Genomic DNA, 20,637 nt, shown 5'->3' with positions numbered 1-20,637 from the left:
GCCCCCCAGGGCCAGCAGTGCAAAGCGCTGAGCAGCTGCAGGTGCCACCGCCAGCCATCAGCCAGACTCCAGGGCAGCGGGGGCACGGCACAGCATGGATCTGTCGCCAGGATAAGACACTTCACAGGAACCACATAGTGCCTACCCAGAAGATGCCTATGAAGGTGGGCATGGCCCTTACCAGCCACACGAACTGGGTTATGGTCTTGACCAGCCTGGTTACAGCCTGTATGAGGATGAGATTCCCGATGCCCAAGGCCGGATGCTGACAATCAAGAATGCAAAAGCCTATTTACTGAAGACCAGCACAAAATCTGGCCTGAACTTGTAAGTCTGAAAAAGGATCACAATCAAATAGGGTAGGAAGTATGAGTGGAGAGAAAGGTAAAAGGACAAAGGAAGGTACATACAGAATGGGATAATGTTATATATGCAATATTTCATCACTAGTGATACTTGCATACTAGTGTCCAACATCTTTCAGAAACAAAATCCCTATTGGAATTTTATAGAGAGTTCAAAAACAAGTTTATATGATTGAGAATAAGTTTAAATTCAGATTCAGCTCATAGACAAGAGGGGTATATACTAGAAATGGAGGATGGGAATGCTCTTAAGTATAATCAGACTAGTTTTAACCCTAATTTGCCTCAAGGCTCCATGATCCCCTTTCTTCTAACTGTTCCAATGATTTCTCCAAAGATCCAGATGATTAGCCTTTACTTTTTTTACTAAAAGTATAATATTCTAAGACTTTTGTATAGTAAGCCAACAATATTAACATTTATAGGACAGATATGATCATTTTGCTACTATACTAACAAAGATCCTGGATGAACAGCCCGCAAATACAGTAGACATAATTGAGACTATCAGCCAGGATGTGAAGTGGGCGCAGTTTCGGAAAAAATGGACACTCCTCGAGATGAACATCTGATCCCTCCAACATTTGAAGCTGCAGAAAAGTGTAAAGCTTTGTTCGTCAAGGAAGCTGGAGAAGAAGAACATGAAGAACTAGATGAAGAGATGGTGAGTTAGTTATTATCGGAGTGAAACGGGTACCACGGAAGGAGTGGGCAGATGGTGAGAAGGGGAAGGAGAAAGGGAGGAAGTTGTGGTCTCTTCTGTAGTGCTGCCTCTCCTGACCGTACAAATAATTGCAGTCACAGCACCATGTAACCTCTTCACAGCTGAGCTTGCCCCATGTCTAGCTCTGAAGAAGAAAACCCATCTGGTTACTTAGTTGAGATTTTTTCCTGATGTAAATCTAATATTCTGAACCATTATAATCAGGGACGTTCTAGACGTGATAAACAGAAAGTAAGGTTTGTAACATCTTCCATATGCCAGTTCAGCACGGAATATTGCATCCAAGTTCATTTTCTTTTAATAAAAGGGATGTTTCTTTACCTAAAGTGACCATAGTTCTTGATATATTCTTTGACATACATTCTTCTTTGAGATGTATTCTTACTGACATCGTCTTTGACAATATTTTGCACAGTTGCTACTGTAAAATAGCAGAATGCAGAATGTTATGATGCTTCCAGCTCCTTGTGCGGTTCCAGTCTGTCCTTCTCCAACTGAAACAAAATATGGTTTTAATGGAGAACTAATACAATTGAAAAGCCACTTCTTAAAACAGGATTTTTGATTATTCAGTTGCTTATATGCAGAAGCATCTGTACCCAAGGAAAAATGAGAAATCTTATAATGAGAAATAAAAGAATATAAATAAGAATTATAATAGCCAAGGGAAATCATTCAACAAGATGTTGATTTTCATATGAAGTTAACCAGTATATATTCAAATGAATTACCATTGCAGAGTACAAATACCAACCACAGAAGAGATAGTCCTTCATCTTTTCCATAGCCTGGTATGTATCTTACATTAACAGTATAAGATGCTGAAAATGGGAAAAAAGGTAGGGTATTTCAGAAAGGAATTCTGAATTTTCCATAATCCTATCAATCTTGCATGGTTATAAGAAAACTGTCATATCCAAAGAAATTCCATATGAAACTAGCACTAATTCTTCCAAATTCCCTACCCTGTCATGTCCAACTTCTAATAACTCTGTGTTATATGATCACCTGCCCCCATAAAATGAGAGATGGGTGGTAGAGCAACTGGAAATACTTAATTATTTGCCTAGTTCTGCTTCCACTGAAGCCAGATGGAGTCTTACAATAGACTTTGATAAGAGAGGGGGCAATAGTTTAAAAACTGCAGGGAGCTGTATGTCGCGATCATTAGCTTGTCAGAGTGACCCTGAGAAAAGTTCGAAAGTGTCTTTTCCCAGCCCGGCGCTTCAAGAAGGAGTCAGGGCTCTTCATTTCTCGGTCTCAAGGTTGTTTATTTTATCTTACCTATAAAAAATTGTCTCCTGCCCTGACGAGGTCAGCTCAGCAAGACAGTCCGAGGCACGCTGCCTGCCCCCAGGGCGGTGTTATGTCTTTATACTAAAAACTACGTATACAATGTTTACAATTACTTTCCAATACCTATCACCTATGTTAGACAGTGAGCTTCTACTCTAAACCAATCTGTAAGTGCCAACATCACAGCAGAAGATGGAGGCCAAGAAGAAGAAGGAGAAAGGCTGGATACACCCAGTTCCCTCCATCTTGCCTCCTGAACCCCCATACCAAAAACCCTAAAATCTACTTTTCCACCCTGTGATAACTTCACTTATATTCTACTTAAACTGTTGTGTCTTGCTGATCTTCATACAAGGTTGGTAACTTGCTCCACAGGTCATAATCAAAACCACAGGCATTTTGGGCTCTGTGCCAGGGTCTCTGAGACTCCTGGCAGGGGTCTTGGCTGCTCAGGACAGCCAGAGGGATGTCCTGGGTTCTGACAGCTGTATGCCAAGCAACATTCACCCCAGAGAAATGTTGTTGCTCTGGTGCCTAAATACATAAAATCTTGCGTTGTATTATCTACAACACAAGGAAACACAGTGTGGTGGTTTGACCAGGAAGAAGTGGGAATTCTGGGATGCTGTGGTCAAACCAATGGGTGCTTGGATTTTGATATTGGCACCTGGTGTAGCCAGTGGGGTTTGGACACACCTCTGAGAACACACAGGGGTTAAAAGCAGAGCTTCGGCTCTGGGAGGCTCTCTTGGGACTTAGAGGCAAAGAGGACGGATCGCCCTCCCTCGTCCAGTGCCTCAGAACCAGGAGGGTTCATTGTGGGGACCCCTCGGCCCCAGGGGGTTGGAAAAAAAATGGGGGGGACAGATGTCCCAAAGCAGAGACTGTGCCTTTTTGGAGTGAGACAAGGCATCCTTAAAAGACAATCCTAAAAGCAGCTCTGGTCCATGCACAGTGGTGAGAGCACTGGGCATGGAAGGAAGATGTCACAAGAGGCAAAAGGACTTTCCGGGCGGTGCTGAGTGACATGGAAGCACACAAAGTTTCAGCGTGCTTCCAGGGGAAGCCTATGGTGCAAGAAGGACTCCTCTCCTCTTCATGGACTGAAGTTTGAATATCCTAAAGGGTGGTGCCAGACTGGGCAGTTGGTGATTTGGGGGAATGTATTGGATTGGGAAATTTTTGGGTGGTAGGGAGGAGGAAAGTGCTTTTTTGTAAGGTTTTCAATTTTTTTCCCTTATAGGTTTTTTCTTCTTTTATTGTAGTTTAGGTAATAAAGTTTTCTTTATGTTTAAGCTAGAGCCTGCTTTGCTTATTCCTGGTCACATCTCACAGCAGACACCAGGGAGAAGGTATTCTCATGGGGGCACTGGCTCTGTGCCAGGCCCAAACCATGACACACAGTTTCACTGTTTGCAGGCATCAAAGATGTCTTAGCTGACATGCCCTAGCACTGAATCCCTTGTAAATCTCGTGTAAGAATGCTGACTTTCCTTATTTTGCAGCAATTAGGAGTTTAAATTTTGAAATCCTGTGTTCTAAGAGCTGCCGTTCATCTTCTCATCTTTACCACTAAAAGACTTTTAATTTTTCTAAATGATAGTAAAAAAAGTAGTGAATGAATGTCTACAAAGGACTTTGAGATAATGAGTGGCACTATAGGAAAGTGAAGTATAATTTTCTATCTCTGAATCTTCTTTCCTAGGGAGAGCCTGCTCTACCAAATGTGATGGAAACAGCCTTTTATTTTGAACAGGCTGGAATTGGCCTGAGCAATGATGAATGCTATTACATATTCCTTGCCTTTAAAAATCTAATTACTGTTCAGCCAATCCAGACCTGTCGCTTCTGGGGCAAAATTTTGGGCCTGGAAATGAACTATATTATAGCTGAAGTACAGTTCAGGAGGAGGAAAGAGGAGAGGAAGAAGAGGAAACTGTTGCAGAAGAAGAGAAAGAGATGGGTGAGGAAGAAGAGGAGCAGAAATAAAAAGAACCTGAACCACCAAAGTCCACCTATAAACCCCCACCTGAGATCCCAAAAGAAGCAAATGGAACTGGGACAAATAAATATGTCTATTTTGTCTGTAACGAGCCAGGCAAACCCTGGGTGAAGTTGCCTCCAGTGACACCAGCCCAGATTGTCTGTGCCAGGCAAATCAAGAAGTTCTTCACTGGTCACGTGGATGCTCCTATTGTGAGCTTCCCTCCTTTTCCTGGAAACGAGGCCAATTACCTGCGCGCACAGATAGCATGAATCTCAGCAGGAACCCACGTCTCTCCCACTGGATTTTACCAGTTTCCAGAGGATGAAGAAGAAGAAGAAGGAGGAGGAGATACACATGAAGAAAACCCTGAGTTTGAGCCTCCTCCTGTGGCTGAAATGGTGGAGTCCCTGGCCATGTGGGCACACCATGTCAAGGGCATTCTAAAGCAGGTGTGTGCCAGCATTGCTCACATGGGCCTCGGATGCCACTCACACTGCAGTGCTTGTGGGGTAACAGAGCGTGAGTGACACTCCTCACCTGCACATGCAAACTATTCACCAGAAATGGTATTGGATTGAAAGATTTTTATATAGAAAATACATTTTGGATCATATATAATACCAAAATATCTTACACATAAAACACGTACTTTTATATGTTATATAATACATCAATATCTTGTGTGTATTTACATATACCATCTTTGTTTATATATATATATGAACCCTCTAGGTTTAGTACTTTTTCTAGTGATGTATTATTGAGATTGAAACCTGTCTTTAAATAACAGTATGGAGCTAGGCCCTGATAGATAACAATCATTTCTTACAATTTTCTGTATTAAGTTTTCTGCTTTGAGATCCTTATTTGATTAAAATGTTTAAAATTCTTTTTTCTTGGGTAGGATGCTAAAACCCAGACAGCTTATGGTTGTACGCTAAATGAAACTTACATGGTGTTTTCCTCTGGTTAATTTTTTGTTTTATACTTTCTGCTGTGAAACATTTGAATGAAAAAAAACTTTAAAACATGTTCTATCAGACTAGTGCTAGAAAGAGGAATTACTAATTTGGTTTTTATTGCTGGATGATTTGATGGCCAGTCTACCAATTCAAGAATGCTAGTGTAAAATAACAGCAAATTATAGGAAATAGGATTTAAACTTACTACCAGCAAAACAGTAGTTGTAAAAAATAAAATTAGTATGCAGTAGAATCTTAAGAACATTCTGTTACATTCCTCTGACTGGTAGCCAAATAACAAGGCATATTTTAAAAAGAAGGAATAAGTCCATAGTTTGCAGTAACTCGTAATATAGCAAGGATATAAACCAAACTGGCCAGGAACTGAAGAATACAAAATGACAAAAAGCTGATGACAGAGGTATAAGGTTATTCTCAAACAGTAAGCAGGAATGAATGAGGGGAACATTCTGCCAAGAGGATACAATATTTTGTTAACAATATTCCAGTTATGGAATACGTATTTTTCTTCTCCCTATCCCTTAACTGTGTGTGAGTCTGAGCCAATTGTTTTAACTAGTTTTAACTGGCATTCTTTCAATGATTGTTACATGTATTTATTACTTTTCCACATCAATTATAGGGTCGCTGTGTTTGGATTAATCCTGCTCAAAAATAAGAGGAAGATGAAGAAGAAGGTGAAGAGGAGGAAGAGGAGGAGGAAGAAGAGCACCAGGAAGAAACAGGACAACTCCTTCTTACTCTGATCTCTGAAGATGAAGGTATTCTTCATGGAATATGAAGTTTATGATAGAGAGTCACTAGGAATGTTGTCATTTAGCAGTAAATATTTGAAGTTAAACTCTGACACTTCTTGGAGCAATATACTTTGCCTCTGTAGGGTAAACACGTTCTTTTACAAAATCAATCAAAAGCAAAATGGTTAATAGTATTGACATTAAAGCTGAAATAATCAGGTTTACTAGGTAACCATCTGGTTGAGATAAAAAGGAAAAAATAATTTAGACTTGTCATGTTATTGCAAGTTCAAAACAGCTTACTACATGAAATACACTCAGCTATTTTTATCTCATCTTTTTAGGAAAAAAGAAAAATGTATGTTTATGTCTAAGTAAATAGAATAATTAATATGTACACACGTACACTGATATACATTACTTGTATAAGAATTTAGATCTTTTAGCATATCACTGCAGCAAATCACAGGAATAAGGGAGCCTCAATATTAGATTACATCAATATTTGATTATTTTTCTACTCTCCATTCTTTAATCAAGGTGAAATATAGCTATACAATTTATCTGTAAGTGATAAAAAGTCCTTGACAAAAGACCCAGGGGTGAGTGCTACTGAATTTTTTCTGTATGTGGGGGGGGTCTATCAGCATTTTTGTGCTACCTACCCACTCATGCAAACCACCTGTTGGAAAAGAGTGCCTACACTTAGTGTTTCTGACTTCTGGCTCTTTCTGTCATGCAACTTAACATAAACCTTACTTGAATTCTGTGGAAGTCTTGTAGCTCAGTCTTAAGTATTTTGTAGAGGCTCGTCAAGTTCATTTATTCATAGACAGTATGTGTTTGGCTGTCTCCAGGCATGAAAAACATCCCTGCTTGGACAGCTCAGGATTCTACAAACCTGATCCCGGAATATTCTATTGCAATCCTGCAGTCTAACCGATGGCCTGGATCTTATGCCTTTGCATCTGGCAGGTGAGAGTCCACCTGACATGGTTACAACACTGACTGTATGTGCTACACACAGGTTCCTCTCTAATGCAGGCAGAGTTACTTTATTATTAATTCATTGACTGAGTTCCAGCTATTCCAGAGACTGATGGAGAAGGCCACTTAAATATGCACAGCAACAGTAAATAGGTATTTAAGACTGAAAACAATTAATTATTGGAAAGGCTGGCATAAAGTTAATGGATGTAAACGCTGAATTAGTATTTGAGCACAGTACTTGATTTAAAACACATACACTTGTGTTTGTGGGACTTTTTACAAAACCAGCTACATTCTGTGGTTCTAATGTTTGTTTGTTTCCACTACACGTGGTTATTACCTCCATGTAGATTTCCACTACACAGTCATTCCACTATGCAGTACTGCAGTGCAGTGCAGTGACACTTCATCATTTTAAATAGAAGATGTATTAATAACCATTAGGGCAGTTAAAAAGAGGTGCTGTGTTTAAAATTCTTCTGCTATAGGATATCTGCACCACAGTGACTTCTTGCACAGCAGAGTAAGGATGCCTGATGGTCTCTCTGCTAATATTTTGCCAGGGGGTGAACATGTGATCTTTCACTTCTCTTTCTCAGGAAAATTGAGAACATCTACTTTGGCTGGAGTCACAAATACAATCCAGAAAGCCACACTCCTGCAGTGCCCCCGCCGGCAGAGGCAGAATTCCCCAGTGAGCCAGGAATCACTGAGGCAGCAGACCCCACTGTGGAAGAGGAACTAGTTTTCAAGGCTGCGCAGGAAGAAGCCTTAGCCGAAGCTGGGGGGGGGTGGAAGTGGGGGGGGGGGGGAAGTGGGGGTGGGGTAGTGGGGGTGGGAAGGTGGGGAAGGTGTTGCAGGTGTTGCGGGAGAGCTCGGGGGCTGCTCACCCGTCTGGTCCTGACCGCGCTTCCCTCGGCCACCCCCACCTCCCCGCCAGCTCGTGCGAGTGGTGCGCTCCACGCACGGCGTGCGTCCCTCGCAGCCAATAGGGAGCGGCTGCGGGCGCAGTTCAAGCTTCGGCGGCGGTTGGGGTGGGCGCTCCTGGCTCTGTCCCTTGTCCCGGTCCCACTGCTCCTATCCCGGGCGGGCCTGGCGGACGAGGGCGCCGTCATGGTGTGCCTGCGAGTGCGGCCGCTAATCGCCAGGTGAGCCGACAGGGGAGGTTCCCTGGGTGCCCCGCAGTTGGGCAGGGAGGCGGACGGAGGGATCCGGGGAGAGGGGGTCGCGGTAAGGGGCCCGCGTTTTGGGAGCAGAATCCTCGCCCAATAAAGGTAACACAGTGTCTATTCTTTTAGAGAAAATGCCTCAGATAAAGTGTCCCTGCACTGGAGAAGTGAGACCAATACTGTTTCCGACGTGAGTGGTACCAAAACATTTAGTTACGGTAAGAATGTGAAAGCAATTGCTTTACTTAGATGCTTACGTGGAACTTTGCTACTCTTGAACGTGTCGACTGTGGTGAATGCCCTGAGCTTCTTGAAATGTCCCCCAACCTTCCCAGCTTCGTAATTCCCAAGGAGTGTCATTGGGGCACGCAGGATTTCTGGTGCAGACAGCCCTGGGATGTGCTTTTGAGGTCAGCTTCCTGATGGACCTTACTTTTGCTGTTCTGGTTCATGCCGTAGTGGCTTTGGAACACCTTTTATTGATGTGAAATCCAGTTACAAATAGACTAAACAAGGGCTAGTCCGGAGCATTTAGGGAGAAGGGTATGGGAGAATACAGTCCCAAAAGTGACTAGTGTGAATGTGGGATCCTCATAACTAGCTGGCTCCCTTTGAGCCTTTCCTTACTGATTCACTCTACTTGTTAATGTGAGCCACTACAAATAGTTTTCCCAAAATACAGATTCAGTAAAAGCATGCACCAGGCCAGGAGTTTAGCAATTAACCTTTCTTGTCAGGCTTACCATCCTTGTAGATAAATTAGCCAAAACCTTTTAGAATTAAATGGGATTAACTGTGTTCATCATTCTTAGTTGTTTTTTTTACTTGTCTATCATCTGTGCATTGTGTCTTTCCTGATTTTGTATTCAATATTTAGTTTAAAACAAAATTTTAAAAGCTTGCATTAGTGCTGCTACAATGATATTTATATTGGAGTTAACCTGCAGATGATTATGCAAATTTACTGGATTTGAAGTCTGCAATACTGAATGACAGCTTGTTTTGACTTGCAATAGAGCGGATTCACAGGCACTTTTTTTTTTGTTTTAAGATCGTGTCTTTCACTCAAGTGACAACACTCAGCAGTTGTATGATGGTGTAGCTGTTCCAATTATACAGTCAGCTGTGCGAGGCTATAATGGTAAGTTTTAAAACTGTGTTTAAAAAACTTTTTAAATGTATTTCAGAGATAGTTGCTAAAACTTAACTATCTTTCTAGGCACAATTTTTGCTTATGGACAGACTGCTTCAGGGAAGACTTACACAATGATGGGGAATGAAGATTCCGTGGGCATTATCCCTAAGGCAATTCAACATGTGTTCAAAATTATTTGTGAGGTGAGCAATTCTATTAAATTGAAGCGACTGAAAGGACTAGGAATATTTTTGATGGTTACATAAAAATTAATTTTAGTATCGAGAGGCTTATGAAGGAAATTAACTTATATTGGACTAAATGTTGCAGTTACTTTGCCAGCCTGGCAAAGATGAGCCAGGCTCACCTTCTGTTTTCAAACAAAAAGGTAATGGGATTCTATTAGTTAAAATCAAATCAGAACAAAACTGAGGAGGGTTCTGAGACATGGGGAGTCAAAAAATTAACTTTAAGTAGAACCTTAGCCTTCCAAATACATTAAACTGATTACAAATAAAAATAGGTACTTGCTTATTAATGTGGTAGATAAGATAATGTGAAGCTTTATGTTTATTCTACTGTTTTACAAGTCTAAAAAATTAATAATTAAATGTTGCTATAGAGCATGACACAGTACACTAATACACAACTCCATCAGAAGGGTGCAAGAGAGATTTATTAAACCAACGTAGCTTTTATAGTTCTTCCAGATATTGACACCCATCTAACACATATACAGTGCCCATTAGCCATAAAAGAGAAACAAAGTTCCCAGCAGGCGGATGAAATAAACAGGGCAGGAGACTTTTTCTCCTTTTAATGCCTTTATTAAAAGTGATCAGCTCAAGATTGGGCAGCTTGACGGGTCTGTAGTCTCCGTCGTCTTCGCAGGAGGAGGATATGCGCAGCTTTGTCCACTAGGGGCATAGCTGGGGTCCAGTCCTTGTGGGAGTTGGTTTGGGCGTGACCCAGATGTTGATGACCGCCTCTTTCCTCTCCATCTCCCGGTTTCGGGATGACTCTCCCACTCAGGGTGAGGGGCAACAAAGGTTTTCAGCATCTCTGCAGGCCCAGCACTCTGCTCCTCTTGTCTAGATATCACTCTAATTTCCTAACTCTATCTTGGCTCGTTGTTTTGGGGGTCTTTTCAGTAAGTTTGGAGTAGTAGCTTCTCATGGCATGCTGGTCCTGGAGTTAACCTGCATGTTCCCCCTCCCACGTTTCCTCACTGTCTGGGGGGGTCCACGCCCTTCACTGTCTCGAGAGAAGAGCCATCAACCCAGCCCCGGCTAGGGCCCTCACTGTTACAAAAAAGAATCATTTAATGAAAACGACTTGTAATTTTCATAACAAACAGGTAGCACTTCAGCACCAACAGTGGTCTGCCTAGTCTTTGTAACCTTTTTCTTCAAAAAAAATTGGCAGTTTTTTTTGTTCATAACAGCAGACAGGGAGCCGCGGACAGGGAGCCACGTCACTTTGCGAGCCAGCGAGAGTCCATATCTCCCAACTTTCTCTCCTTCCTCTGGTCTCCATGGTAAAAACCTTGGTGTTCCTTCAGGAGAGATATAGGGCTTCTCCTTATCTTCAGGAGGCCCTGCTAGCTTACAAGGACAGCACAGAATGTCTTTCCCACAATTAAATATTTTTTTTTAAGTTGGAAGAATATGACACTATATTTACTTATTTCAGGCTTACAAAAGAATTGCTAATTGCTCAATATTAATAAAAGTAAGGAGAAAGTGTACATTAAAACAGTGATTTCCAAAACATGATTTGCAGAGTGCTTGCTTCTGCCTAGAGGGTTTCAGGTAGTTGTTACCAGTGAAGTGAAATGGTCACTGCTCCTTTAAGGAGGTGCAGAGTACCCTTAGAGGGTTTATAGAAGTAACTAAAGGCAAGAAAATTTTTCTGGAGTCCACTGTGCAGCCTTTCCTCACCCCAACATTCTCTACCAAGGAGGCAGGATAAAAAGCAGCAGCAAAGTAAAACCAAGCAAGCAAAGAGAGAAGACAAGGTGTACAGAGAGGAAAGAGCCTAAGCAGGAGGAAAATGGTTATGGAAATGGCTTTTAAGTAGGAGAACTATTGTCATGCTTCTGTTGGGCAGTTATCTTAATGTAATAACCTTAGAAGTGGTATACCACTAATGCAGCTGGAAAGAGGTGGGATAGAAGAAAAATTATTCTGTCTTGTTTTATGATAATGTATAGCAAGGATGCAGGGAAAAAAAATCTGTGGAACAATATCCAAACCTTTATCTCCAATTTAAGAATATTTGTATTAAAAGGTGTCCATCAGTTAGTCTGTTAATTTGTTTGGTTTATTTTTTCCCTCCCCCTTTCAACATTTGATTCCAGACCGAGAATTCCTGCTAAGGGTTTCATACATGGAAATCTACAATGAGACAATTACCGATTTGCTTTGCGATAATAGGAAAAAGAAGCCTCTGGGAATTTGTGAGGATGTTAATGTAAGTGGATGTTATGTATAAGTACTGTATCTGCTTAGAGTAAAAGAAGTTGAAAAAAAGCCTTCAGAAGCACCCAGTGGAAAACTTTTCTGGGACAAACTGTGTAATTGTATCTTCAGCATTGGCAGAAGGACACTTGATGTAGTAGAATAACAACAGTGACTTTGGGTTTGCTATTGCTAATTCATCTTTTTAAATCTTCATAAAAGTTGACTTAATCCTCTGTGGGAGCTCAGCACATCCCTCTGGATGTTCAGAGTTGCCAAGAACCCTCTCAGGGGGCTCGGAGACCCTGGCATGTTGCCCGGAACACCTGGTGACTTGATTTTAATCCTTTTAACGAAGTGCCACCTGTGTATGAGGACATGGGAGCCACACCAGTTTGAATGGTACAAAAATAATGTGTTCACAGGGTGAAAATAAAGATTTTAGGATTTTTGGTATAAGGGTTATGGGGACAAGATGGAGGAATCAGAGCATGTCCAGTCCTTCTTCTTTCTTCTTTTGAATGGTTGCGAGAACTTTGTCCATCTTCTCATTCTGTTGTTGAAGCATTTTCTCCAGCATTTTGTCTTCTGACTGTCTTTCCGACTGTCCTCTCCTTTGTTCTTCCCATTCTCCTCGCAGTTCCTCCCTCACGATCAATGCAACATGCTGAGGTGTTCCCACTCTGCTGCAGGCCTCCACCAACTCTGCCAAGGATGGCCGTCCAGGGATTGCATTGATGACCTGTTGACAATCTGGGTTGGCATTTGCGTAGGCTAGACTTTCCATGAGAGGTCTCTTCACTGCATCATCGGTTATCTGTCGATCCACAGCTTGTGCGAGTCAATCTATGAACGATGAGTATGGTTCAGTGGGACCTTGTCTGATGCTTGAGAATGGAATGTCTGGTGCTCCTGCAGGAGCAATCTGCAGAATCGCTTTTTTCGCCGCTTCCTTGATGTCATTCAAAACTCTTCTTGGGAGTCGCACTACTTGCTCTGCTGGATTGTCATCTGGAGGATCTCCTGCTAACTGTGCCACCGTGAGGTTTGCGTTTGGTCCACCTTGGTATCTATCCCTCAACTCTGTGAGATACCTTCTCCACCTTCTGTCCCAGATGAGATTTTGTGTGTCAGTGAGAATCATTGACACAAGTCATGGGATGTCATAAGGTGTAAAATCGTATATGTTGAAAGTTCCTTTCAGAAGCTGCTTGAAATATGTTGAATTCAGCCCATTGTCTCTGATGGCCCTCACTAGTTCTTTGATCACATCGTGATCCGTCCTCTCCCACCTTGGATTCTGACCCTGTGCACCGTATGTCACTGGCATTGTGAGATCTCCCAAACCTTGCAATAAATCCTTTTCTTTTGATAATTCTTTTCTGATGCTTTTCCAATCCATTGTTTTCACTGGCTGTTCTTCTTCCTCTTCTGGAAGCTCCATTGGTATTTGCATGCACAGTGGAGTTGTTGAGGTCATTGGTGTCTCTGAGGTCCACATTTTTCACCTTGATGAAGTCTTTGATCTCGCTCTTAAATTCGAAAAATCCCGAAATTCCTGTGATTGTGCTCTCTTGGCTGTATCAAAAGAATGCAGGAAACTTTTTGCTGCTTCTGCTGCTGAAAACATCCATGCCGGAATTCCCCCTGATGCAGTAATTCGTATCATGTCTTCTTGTGGTTGTACTTCATCTGAAGTATCCTGAGCTTCATGAAATTCCGAAGCTGAAGGATAATCCATTTGTTGTGTTGTCGCTGTTCTCTTCGATGTAGCTTTCTTCTTATATGTTTTTGGGAAAAATCGCTGCATTGTTGCAGTCCCGCCACCAGGTGACGTTGTGGCTTGGCTGAACAGGTCTAGCATGTCCTGCACCATGGTCGTCCCACCATAAGGTGGCACTGTCGCTTGCCCAGTTGACCATGGTGACGTCACAAACTCGATCGGTTCCTGCTCGGCTGACTGCAGCGCCCACGATTTTGATTGAGACTGAGATTGTGCAACTTTTGACTGAGCTAACAGCTGCTGTTATGAACAAAAATTCAGTTGATTTTTTTCTGTGAGAAAAAAAAGTTACCACTACTGCTGGGCTGCTGCCTGTGTTATGGTAATTACGGGTCGTTGTCGTTAATGGTTGTTTTTGTATTAGTAAAAGCCCTGGCTGGGGCGAGGTAATGGCCCTTCTCTGACACAGTGAAGGGTGGGAACCTTCCCGAACAGTAGAAGAGACCTGAGAGGGTGGGGGGGGGGGGTTATGCAAAGTGACTCCCAAGACCAGAATGCTTTGTGGGACCCCCGACTCCAAACCCACGGAGAAACCCCAAAAACAACGAGCCACCTAAGAGTTGAGAGACTGGAGTGATGCCTGGACGTGAGGAGCCGAATGCTGAGCCTGCAGAGACGCGGAACACCTTCGGACCCTCTAGCCCTGACCATGAGAGACGACCCCGGCGGTGAGACCAGGCCGACTGAGTGGGAGGGGCACCATCTGACGGGGATCAGCAGGCCCTAAAGGCTCCCACGAGGATCTGATCCCCAGCTCTGCCCCTGGTGGACAAAGCTGTGCATATCCTCCTCCTCTGAGTCGCCTTGGGAGAGACGACGGATGCTGCAGACCCGTCGAGCCGCCCAATCCTGAGCTGATCACTTTTAATAAAGGCATTAAAAAGGAGAAGTCTCCTGGCCCTGTTTATTTCATCTGGGGGCTCTCGTCCGGAATAGCCACGCCGCAAGAAGACTCAGGACTGGCCATCTTGGACCTTCAGAGGACAGCTGGCTACCAGGACCAAGAGGGATCGGCTCAGGACAGCAACGCAGAGGAGCACCGGAGCACCGGACTGGTGAGAAACCCGGTGGCGGGAGTGGGAGACGTGCGCATGCGTGTGTGAGTTAGACGAGGGCCGGCAGCCGGACCTTCGAAGTGAGAGGGACCCCTCAGTACCGCGTTTCCTGACTCCCTGCGAAGAGGCAGGCCGGAAACAGGGGAAAGCGAGTGGAATTAGCGTGAGTGAAGTCGTCTCCCAAGGGGGAATAAAGGGCCCCCCCACTCCAGGCGTGCAGAGTGAATTACTGTGTATGAGTGGCACGCACCCAAAGTAAGTCCTGACAAAGGAAGGTCAGGCATTTTTGTAAGTCTCGAGAAGGATTCGAGTAAGATTTGTCAGTCCCGAGAAGGATTCGGGTAAGATTTGTCAGTCCCGAGAAGGATTCGGGTGTTTCACAAGCCCTGCAGGCAAAGTAAGTCCTGACAATGGGAGTCAGGGACAAACCCCAGCGAAGGAGGCTGTGGTTTGCTTTTAAGTCCTGATACGGTGAAGCCTAAAAATTGGCGAGTTAGGCAAACTAAAAATCAGGCAGTTGTTTTTCCTGACTGAGGGAGTCAGGCACGACCCGGACTCTTCGGCCGAGGCTTCGAGTGTTCAAGTCCCGATAGATGTAAGACCTGACGTTGCGAAGTTGGGCAATCAAGAGATTGGGCAGTTGTTTCAGTATAAAGTCCTGAGCATCAGGCAGAAATTTGAAGTTCAGTGGAGGAGGCTGAAGCTCCTCAAACAAGGTTTTTTTGAAATTACCGGTCAGTAGAGGCACCTTTGGGACTTTTTTTTTGAGACCTGTAAAATGGGAGATTGTATTAGTAAAAGACCGGCACGAGACTGAGATATATACCTCCCAGTAGTCCCTTAGGAGAACTGTTAGTAAAATGGGATTCTATAGAGGCCACGGAGGGATTAGATAAAGTGAAAATGATCCATTATTGTATGGAAGTGTGGCCAGAATTAGAGGTGCAAGGAGGATGGCCTTGGTGTGGGACAAAGGATAAGTGGATGTGCCAACAATTAAATAATTATCTGACAGCTCGAGGAGATACTGATCCTGAGCAATTACTGTATGTATCTTCTGGTTAAAGAGCGCTGTTGAGGATGAAGGGGTGTGAATTTGTCAGGTACAGAGGAAGAAAGAGGGGAATGAAGGAGGGGATGATAGGACTAGCAAAAGATGGGACCCCCTGGATTATTTTCCCCCTTCTGCCCCTCCACTTTATAATCCTCTTCTTCAAGCACCTCAAACGGCAGGTCCGGTTCTTCCCCCGGCTGCCATCTCATTACCACCTGCTCAAATTCCTCCTTCTACCTCTTCAGCTTCTGCTATGATAAACCCAGTATCTCCTCCAGTTCCTTCTGCATCACCACAAGTGCCTATTCCACCTGCTGCATTCTCCACCCCTTCTCCAGCTCCGCTTAATATTCTCTCAGGCTCTTCTCCCCCTCCTATTGCTGCCCCTTTACCTCCCCCTAGTTGGGGCACAAATGTTTCCTCGCCCGATAAACAGCTATCAGCAAATACACCTGCTGATGGGCAGAAAGTTCAGGGTAACCCAGATGCCCCTCAAAGTAGTTTGGCATCTGAAGATGGGCCATACTGTAGCACCAGATCCAAGACCTCCAAGGCGGAGAGACTCTTTCCCCTCAGAGAGATTCCTATGGGAGGAATAGCGGGAGGTGTTGGCTTTGTGAATGCTCCCCTAACTGCTTCTGAGGTGAGAGGATTCAAGAAGGAGTTGGGACATTTAGTGGAGGACCCAGTGGGCATAGCCAACCAAGTGGATCAATTTCTAGGTCCAAATATCTACACTTGGGGGGAGATGAATTCCATCCTGAGTATATTATTTTCCCCAGAAGAAGTCCAGATGATTAGGGTGGCTGGCATAAGAATATGGGAGAAAGATAACAGTCCAGGACCCCAGGTGCCAACAGGTGAACAGAAATTGCCACTAACGGATCCCAGCTGGAACCCTAACCAGGAGGAGGGGAGGAAGGCCATGAGGGAGTATAGGTCTTTGATAATACGGGGGATCAAAGAGTCAGTTCCCAAAGGAACTAACACCCAATTGGCATTTGAGGGTACACAAGAGAAGGATGAAGCTCCTGCTGCCTGGCTTAATCGCCTAAGGCGGAACTTCCAGTTGTACTCTAGAATAGACCCAGACACCCCAGAAGGTCAAATGCTGCTAAAAGTCCAATTTGTTACCAAATCTTGGCCTGATATAAGGAGAAAACTGGAAAAGATGGAAGATTGGCAAGAGAAGGACATAAATGAGTTATTAAGAGAGGCATTGAAGGTGTATTTAAGGAGGGAGGAAGAAAAAGCAAAGGCCAAGGCTAAGATCATGGTTGCTGTAGCTAGAGAAAGTGCAGGGTGGGCGGGTCCACCACCAGGAAGAGGCAAGGATAGGCCAGTACTTTCAGGTACAAGAGGGATGGAGAGACCTCAAGGCCCTTTGAGAGAGCGACATTGCTATTACTGTGGAGAGCCAGGACACGTCAGGAGGTTTTTTAGAAAGCTTAGTCTCGATGCGGCATTAGCCAGGGAACAAGATAATTTAGGGAAGATCCTTAGAGGTGACGATTAGAAGGTCAGAGGCTTTACACTATAGGGGACCCGATGCGACATCTAGAAGAGCCCTTGATAAACTTTGAGGTGGGCCCCCTAAATGAAGAATTTTAATTTTTGAGTAGATACAGGAGCAGGTAAGTCCTGTCTCAACAAAGTACTAAGAAGTGTAGTATAGAATAGTGAAAAACATCTGAAGTTAGACAAAAAACAGCTAGGTAGAAAGGATATCCAGTAGCACCAAAACTGGCCAGTAATACTTAACTTGTAATAAGTGATGTGAAAGTAAAAGCTACCTTATTGTTGTCTTGTTGTGTGTGTGTGAGAGTGAGTCACAAGCAAAGTCAGCCTCAACTTCCCGGGCAGGTGGGAAGGGGGCAGTGGAAGTTTGTGCGTGTATGTGTGACCTGCAAACCAGGCTTCTGTCCCCCGGGCGGGTGGGGGCTGTGGCTGAAGTGTGTGTGCGACCTGCAAACGAGACTAGTGCTTCTCAGGTGTGTGAGGGAGCCGTAGCTGTAAGAGCGTGAGTGACACACAGACAGCCTCACAGGTGAATGTGCACCAGAGGCAACCAGAGTCAGGGCCCTTCCAAGAGGCCCAGGGATACTGAGACCTGTGGGCCAACCCCAAGGTGAGGGGGAGGCTATAGGGACCAGTGATTTTCTAGCAATAATGATCCAGTTTGTGTCTTGAGGGTGTGAAGGAATGTGTGAGAGTGAATATAGACAAATTAGAATAGAGGTAATGTAGATTGTGCATTATAAGTTTTACCACATCTCCTTAGAGGGAAGTGTATTGTGTAAAAGAATGGTGTAAGAAAAAAACCCCAAAAATTTAAGTGTAAGGGGTTGAAAGAAGTATTTAAGCTCTAAGTGAAAGTAAGAAACAGAAACAGGAGATAAATAGATAAGATCGTAAAATAGAACAGAAAACCAGTGAATTAAATACACAGAGATATAAGAGAATAAAAGTACTTTGGGAGTTAAGTTAGCTAACAGAAATACAACTCCTTGCAAAATACAGAGTATGCAGAAGTTGATGAGAGAAACATGCAAGCTATGGAAAAGAAATTAACCAACAACATTAAACAGAGAAACTGAGTTTTGATCAAATCATTAAATAGCAGACCATTAATACCTGTGTTCGAAAGCCCGTTTCGGGTACTCTTCCTTACTAATTCGACTGTGCAGACCAAAAGAAAAAGGTTGGACTCACATCACTCTCACCCCCTGGCATTGGACCAGGATTCAACATCAGGTTTTTTTCCCTCTGGCATTCTGGCATTGGACCGGACTCCACCCCTTTCTCCTTCTGGCATTGGGCCAGACTCCCGGTTTTTCCCTCTGGCATTGGGCCAGAGTCCACACCACTCACCTCCAGGCACTGGATAAGGATTCATCTGCTTCACAAGTTATTTCACCTGAGTATACTGTGATTTAAAGTTGACTCTCAGAAGGAAGAGTCAAAAAGACTGAACTGTGCGGGAAAAATTGGTATCAAGAGTTCTAATATTGCTTAAAATGTTTCAAAACTGTTTTGTGTAAACTATGTTGGAAAAAAGTATAAGACTTTAACTAAGAAATTCTGGTTAAGTTCCTTAATTTAATTCTAAAGACTCCAGGTTAATCCTCTACAGAACACTCCCCTGGGAGGGGAAACCAAAATTGGTAGGGAACAGACCAAGAGAGGTTTAACCAGAGAAGCGGGTAGAAGGGACTCTAAAGAGCTTGGAAGCTTTTCCTCAGTAAAATTCCCCAAGAGGCAAGGCCGGGTGGGCAGGCTGCGCAAGATGACCCATACCGGACTCTTGGGAAGGGTAGTACTGATGGCTCTGATTGCTGGTGGTGCTCTGGGAAGCCCAGCTGAGCGGTGCAGTGAATGCTACCAACCCCTCTATGAGGAGGAAGTGAGCTCCTTGTCGAGAGTCCACATCAGTTCTGACCCTGATTGTGTTAACCCCTCCCAATTGGTCCTTTATCAGAAAAATAATAGAGTGTATTGGAGAGCATACAATACTGCCCCTTTTAGGCAGCCACTCCTAGGAGAGTGCCCTATAGGGGAAGCCTGGTTGTGCTTTGAATGTGATGCTGCTGAAACGAGCTCAGCAGAACTAGTAAAAAACAAAGAAATGGTGAAAATGGTGAGAAAAATTGTTTGTTACAAGTATTTATATGAGTGTACTGGAAAAGAGATAAACCCCTTTTGGACCACATTTCAGGGGAGCCCTAAAACCCTAGGTTTGATCTTGCCTGGCAGCTGCATTGCTAAAGTGATAAAACCAATTTTCTTCTTATTACCCAAAGAAACTGGATCAAGTTTGGGAGTTCCTATATATAATGATTTGAGAGAAAATAAACAGACCTGGGAAAGTGAAATAGAAATTGAGAAAATCCAAAATTGTAAAAGCCAAGTTCGGATCCCAATATCTATGTTAAACAAAGTTATCTGGCTCCAAGCAGTATTAAAAATAAAGAATTCAATTATTAGGAACATTTCAAACGAAATAAAAAGATTAGCATGTGTAAATAATGAAGAACAAACTCCTACACTTGATCCCAGTGGGTGGGAGAACCTAGAGATTTTCAAAAAGGATGTATGGGAAAAGGTAGTTTTTCTCAGTGTGTGTATACTTGGAGGATTGCTTTTTTTACTATGCTTATTTATCTGTTTTAGTAGAATAGTACTTGCCGTGCAGACAACCCTGAAGAAACCAAGGAAAGTAACAAAGTTAAGTAACCATGATTACCAAAGTGCACAAGAGATTTATAGTAGATTCAAAACAAAAATTGTGAATTGATGCGAGCTTAGAATTTAAGCTTGATCAAAGAAAAAGAGGGGGGACTGTTATGAACGAAAATTCAGTTGATTTTTTTCTGTGAGAAAAAAAAGTTACCACTACTGCTGGGCTGCTGCCTGTGTTATGGTAATTACGGGTCGTTGTCGTTAATGGTTGTTTTTGTATTAGTAAAAGCCCTGGCTGGGGCGAGGTAATGGCCCTTCTCTGACACAGTGAAGGGTGGGAACCTTCCCGAACAGTAGAAGAGACCTGAGAGGGTGGGGGGGGGGGGTTATGCAAAGTGACTCCCAAGACCAGAATGCTTTGTGGGACCCCCGACTCCAAACCCACGGAGAAACCCCAAAAACAACGAGCCACCTAAGAGTTGAGAGACTGGAGTGATGCCTGGACGTGAGGAGCCGAATGCTGAGCCTGCAGAGACGCGGAACACCTTCGGACCCTCTAGCCCTGACCATGAGAGACGACCCCGGCGGTGAGACCAGGCCGACTGAGTGGGAGGGGCACCATCTGACGGGGATCAGCAGGCCCTAAAGGCTCCCACGAGGATCTGATCCCCAGCTCTGCCCCTGGTGGACAAAGCTGTGCATATCCTCCTCCTCTGAGTCG

General features: G+C 43.7%; 1 pseudogene; it reads left to right on the top strand.

Moving 5' to 3' along the window:
• The first annotated feature begins 94 nt into the window (after positions 1-94).
• Positions 95-20,637, top strand: part of LOC128941400 (centromere-associated protein E-like) — an 83,551-nt pseudogene continuing 63,008 nt past the window's right edge.

This window comes from Melozone crissalis, unplaced genomic scaffold (genome assembly GCF_028551555.1).
Source record: "Melozone crissalis strain CALT ecotype California unplaced genomic scaffold, PUWL_Pcris_2 ptg000035l_1, whole genome shotgun sequence".
Classification (NCBI taxonomy): domain Eukaryota; kingdom Metazoa; phylum Chordata; class Aves; order Passeriformes; family Passerellidae; genus Melozone; species Melozone crissalis.
This window is presented reverse-complemented; position numbering and strand designations above follow the sequence as displayed.